The sequence below is a fragment of the Neophocaena asiaeorientalis genome, unplaced genomic scaffold (assembly GCF_003031525.2).
Source record: "Neophocaena asiaeorientalis asiaeorientalis breed wild unplaced genomic scaffold, Neophocaena_asiaeorientalis_V1.1 scaffold146, whole genome shotgun sequence".
NCBI classification, from domain to species: Eukaryota; Metazoa; Chordata; class Mammalia; order Artiodactyla; family Phocoenidae; genus Neophocaena; species Neophocaena asiaeorientalis.
Window position 1 is genome coordinate 1,653,847 of NW_020172676.1, and position 6,000 is coordinate 1,659,846.

Genomic DNA, 6,000 nt, shown 5'->3' on the forward strand with positions numbered 1-6,000 from the left:
ATTTTTCTCTGAACAAGAAAATAAGAGTACTTATTTTACAAGACAGATGTAGGTAATAAAAGAATGGGTTCCCAAGAGTTTCCCAAGAACAATGCAAAAAAATCACATATTAACTTCTATTTTCAGCTTTTAATAGTATAATTCTGACTAACATACCATTTAAGTTTTAGCATGTTTCCAAAACATGACGAAGATTCACAAATAACATTTGTTGAATACATTCTATTACATTTTTAAAATATGGTATGTTTTTTCCAAGCTCACTTCATTCGATGCAACACTCTTAAGACTTCTAATTAGATTACTATTAACAACTCCGGTAATTAATCTCTAACACTATTCCTTAGTAGAGGAATTAATATTTCTGCTAAAGAAATCGTAAACCACCAACATACGGTAATTATACCAACATCTTAGTGAGGTAAGAAAAAAATTTCTTAGATTTAATTTGATTTAAACATTCATATATACTTTACTAATATCAGATCATGGATGTGTGGTGCCTTAAATTAAATAGAATGATTTTTCAGCTCTTATATTCAGGGAGAAAAGTCTCCCTTTTATTTGAGAGACATACAGCCAAGCAGCAGCAGGGTTAGCTGGGTAAATGCGGAAGGGAGGGAGGGTTGAAAGGGGGAAGACTCCAGCACACAGGAGGCATAGGGAGCAGTAGAAAGAGGCATAAGGAGAAACACAAAGAAGTCAAAGCTCTCAATTTTAATGTAATGAATTACAAAAGGAAAATGACAGTTTTCTAAGATTAGTAATAAAAACACCTAGATATACCTCTTTTCCAAACTTTGGAATACTCTCACCAAAGCAACCATATTAATGTCTTAAAATCCAGTGTTATATCAGCTAGTTTCTTCAAACTAACCTCATTACTAAGATTATGTAATTATTCCATAATAGCATTGCCCTAATTTACTCCCATTGGCTTAATGCACTGTTAGGAATATATTAAATAAGATAATTTACCTTCCATTAAATCATGGATTTTTGTTTTTTCACATTCTCAGTGGTTTGCTTTGGTTGGTTTTCTTGTAAATGTTGACATTACTCTAAAAAGCCATATTAATTTTACTTTACTAAAAACCTATAATAGATTATATTAAAAAACTGTAATCTCATCCTTGTGCACATCAAACCAGATTAAAAATGAAATAAATTAAAAACCTATATTACATTGATATTTTTACTGTACTAGAGTCACATCTCCAGTCAGTGCTCCTAATCATTAAGCCTGTATGGTAATAATTAGTGCATATTATAGCAGAAATAAAGGCATTGCTTGATATTTGCTTAGGGAGCTATGAATAGATAATCAAGAAAGTTTAATTCTTTTTTAGAAGTAGCCAAAGGCTGATTCAGAGCGTATATTTTGCTAGTAGATAAATGGTGAATAATGTGTACCTTCATCTACAATGTTAACTTCTGCTTAGGGGTCTACACTACAAAGTAAACATATACTGATTTTATGATGTTTTGCTCAAAGTATCTATTAAATTGTGATTATTCCTTGTTCTGTACTCTCTATTATATATATGATAACTTACATATGCCATCACTGATGAAAGGGAACAAAACAAAATTCTATTATTAATGTAAAAAAAATCTTCATTAAAAAACTTTTAGTTTTGTATTTACAAAACTAGACAAATACAACGTATGAAAACAAGTTCTTGCGCTCCAGTGATATATTTAACAATGCCTTCATATGAATGTTTTCACATGGATGGCCTAAAAAGGAAGAAAGTTCTAGTCCACAGAGTCAAATTATTAGTGGCAGAAAAAGGGAAAAAATTAAATGATTGTCCTTTGACTGTGCCCTACTCTAAAAGAGACCATGAAATAAAATGAAATTTTAGAACTAATTTTTATTCTTAATTTTTAGCTGAAATATATGTATCCATGTGAGCCTAAAATCATATCTTTCATGTAGTAGGTGCTCAATATTTTTGAATAAACAAAATATCAATATATTAGTAATTTTTAAGGGGTCTTGAAACTAGATAGTTCATTTGTTTTTGTGCTCAGCAAATTCTACTTTTGCTTTTAACCAAGAGCAAGAATTTATTTTATGCTGTTTAAAAAATATTAGCGAACCCTTTAAAGAAACAAAGAAAATAGAAGCTCCAGGCTAGGATTAACTTGCTTGAAAAAGAGCTTCATGTATTTTTGACAACTAAAGAGCATGAATAAATAGAGAAAATCATATTAAGAGAGTGAATGATAGTAGGTGAAGGCAGAAGGAACATAATTATCCAGAGAAATGAAAACCTTGGCATTCCAAAGAAAAGCTATGATTAGGGATGGAGGGGAGAAAAGAATCAATTTATTGCTTTGTTGCTTTCATCCACTAAAAGCTTGAAAATCCAAGAGTGATTTAGACTTCAGAGTTTAAACTTTTCTTGTATTCAACAAGTATGTATGGCGTCAGGGAGAGAGTAGAGAGGACAGTACATCTGTGATGGTTTGGAGTCCAGGTGGGGAGTTACAAATTTAGCACAGTGTTCGGAGATTTGGAGACATTTGAGTAAAGGTAGAGATATTTGCTGGTATCAACTAATAGTCAACGATCATGAAATATTTAACCAGATATACCTCGGAGATATTGTGGGTTCAGTTCCAGACCAACAGGATAAAGAGGATATCACACTAAAGTGAGTCACATGAATTTTTTAGCTACCCAGGGCATATAAAAGTTATTTTTACATCATAGTGTATTAAGTATGCAATAGCTTTAAGTCTTTTAAAAAATATATACCTTAATAAAAAAAATACTTCATTGCTAAAAAATGTTAACCATCATCTGAGCCTTCAGTGATTTGTAGTCTTTTTTGCTGATGGAGGGTCTTGCCTCGATGTTGAGAGCTGCTGACTGATCAGGGTGATAGTTGCTAAAGGTTGCTATGGTTGTGGCAATTTCTTGAAGTAAGACAGCAATTGAAGTTTGCTGCATCCATTGACTCTTCCTTTCACGAACAATTTCTCTGTAGCATGCAATGCTTTTGATAGCATTTTACCCACAGAAGAACTTCTTTCAAAATTGGAGTCAATCCCCTCAAATCCTGCCACTGCTTTATCAACTAAGTTGATGTCATATTCTAAATCCTTTTGTCATTTCAACAACTTTCTCATCATCTTCATCAGTAGTAGTTTCCATCTCAAGGAAACACTTTCTTTGCTCATCAATAAGAAGCAATTCCTCATCTAAGTTTCATTATGAGATTGCAGCAATTCACTCCACTTCTAATTCTAGTTTTCTTGCTATTTCTACCACATCTGCAGTTACTTCCTCCACTGAAGTCTTGAACCCCTCCAAGTTATCCATGAGGGTTGGAATCAACTTCTTCCAAACTCCTGTTAATGCTAATATTTTGACCTCTTCCCATGAATCATGGATGTTCTTAATAGCATCTATAATGGTGAATCATTTCCGGAAGGTCTTCAATTGACTTTACCAAGATCCCTTAGAGGAATCACTATGGCAGCTATAGCCCTACAAAATCTATTTCTTAAATCACAAGACTTGAAAGTTGAAATGACTCCTTGATTCATGGGCTACAGAATGGATACTTTGTTAGCAGGCATGAAAACATTAATCTCATTGTACATCTCCATCAGAGCTCTTGGGTGACCATATGTCAATAAGAGGTAATATTTTGAATTTATTTTTTTCTGAGCAATAGGTCTCAATAGTGGGCTTAAACAGTAAACTATGTTGTAAACAGATGTGCTGCCATCCAGGCTTTGTTGTTCCACTTATAGAGCACAGGTAGAGCAGATTTAGCATAATTTTTAAGGGCCTTGGGATTTTTAGAATGGTCAATGAGCACTGTCTCTAATTTCATGTCATCAGCTACATCAGTCCCTAATAAGAGAGTCAGCCTGTCCCTTGAAGCTTGAAAGCCAGGTATTAACTTCTCTCTAGCTATGAAAGTCCTAGATTTCATCTTCTTCCATTATACGACTGTTCAGTCTACATCGAAAATCTGGTGTTTATTGTAGCCACCTTCATTAATGATCACAGCTAGATCTGGATAACTTGCAGCAGCTTTTACATCAGCCCTTGTTGCTTCAACCTGCACTTTGATGTTATGGAGATGGCTTCTTTCCTTAAACCTCATAAACCAACCTCTGCTAGCTGCAGACTTCTGCAGCTTCCTCACCTCTCCTAGCCTTCATAAAATTGAAGAGAATTAGGGCCTTGCTCTGGACTAGGCTTTGGCTTAAAGGAATGTTGTGGCTGTTTTGGTCTTCTAAGGCTGTTTCCCTCTCTTATCATTCTCATGTTCACTGGTAGCACTTTTAATTTCATTTAAGAACTTTTTCTTTGCATTCACAACTGGACTGTTTGGCACAAGAGGCCTAACTTTCAGTCTATCTCAGCTTTTGGCATGGCTTCCTCACTAAGCTTAATAATTTCTAGCTTTTGATTTAAAGCGAGAGACATGCGACTCTTCCTTTTGCTTGAACATTAGAGGCCACTGCAGAATGATTAATTGGCCCAATATTAATATCAATTAATATCAGTATTGTTGTGTTTCAGGGACTAGGGCGGCCTGAGGAGATGGAGAGAGATGAGGTAACAGCTGGTTGGTGAAGCAGTCAGAACACACATATTTATCAGTGAAGTTCACTGTTTTATATAGGCACACATCATGGTGCCTCAAAACAATTACACTAGGTGCTGAACATCACTGATTATTAGAGAAATGCAAATCAAAACTATAATGAGGTATCACCTCACACTGGTCAGAATGGCCATCATCAAAAAAATCTACAAACAGTAAATGCTGGAGAGGGTGCAGAGAAAAGGGAACCCTTGTACACTGTTGGTGAGAATGTAAATTGGTACAGCCACTAAAGAGAACAGTATGGAGGTTCCTTAAAAACCTAAAAATAGAGCTACCATATGATCCAGCAATCCCACTCCTGGGCATATATCTGGAGAAAACCATAATTCAAAAAGATACATGCACCCCAATATTTATTGCAGCACTATTTACAATAGCTAGGACATGGAAGCAACATAAATGTCCATCAACAGAGAAATGGATAAAGAAGATGTGGTACATATATACAATGGAGTATTACTCAGCCATAAATAAGAATGAAATAATGCCATTTGCAGCAATGTGGATGGACCCAGAGATTGTCATACTGAGTGAAGTAAGTCAAACAGAGAAAGACAAATATCATATGATATCGCTTACATGTGAATCTAAAAAAAATGGTACAAATGAACCTATTTATAAAACAGAAATAGAGTCACAGATGTAGAAAACAAACTTATGGTTACCAAGGGGGGAAGTGGGGAGAGGAATAAGTTGGGAGATTGTGATTGACATATACACACTACTATATATAAAATAGATAACTAATAAGAACCTACTGTATAGCACAGGGAACTCTACTCAGTACTCTGCAATGACCTATGTGGGAAAAGAATCTAAAAAAGAGTGGATATATGTATACATATAACTGATTGACTTATTTGTTTTTGGCTGCGTTGGGTCTTCATTGCTGCGCGCAGGCTTTCTCTAATTGCGGTGAGCGAGGGTTACTCTTTGTTATGGTGCCCGTGCTTCTCACTGCAGTGGCTTCTCTTGTTGTGGAGAATGGGCTCTAGGCGCATGGACTTCAGTAGTGTGGCTTGCAGGCTCTAGAGTGCAGGCTCAGTAGTTGTGGCGTGTGGGCTTAGTTGTTTCGCAGCATGTGGGATCTTCCCTGACCAGGGATCGAACCAGTGTCCCCTGAATTGGCAAGCAGATTCTTAACCACTGTGCCACCAGGGAAGTCCCTATCTGGTTCACTTCACTGTACAGCAGAAACTAACTCAACATTGTAAATCAACTATACTCCAATAAAAATGAATATTAAAAATAATTTAAAAATCACTGATCACAGATCACCATAATATAATAATAGTGAAAAAGTTTGAAATATTGCAAAAATTACCAAACTGTGACACAGAGACAGGAAGTGAACAAATGT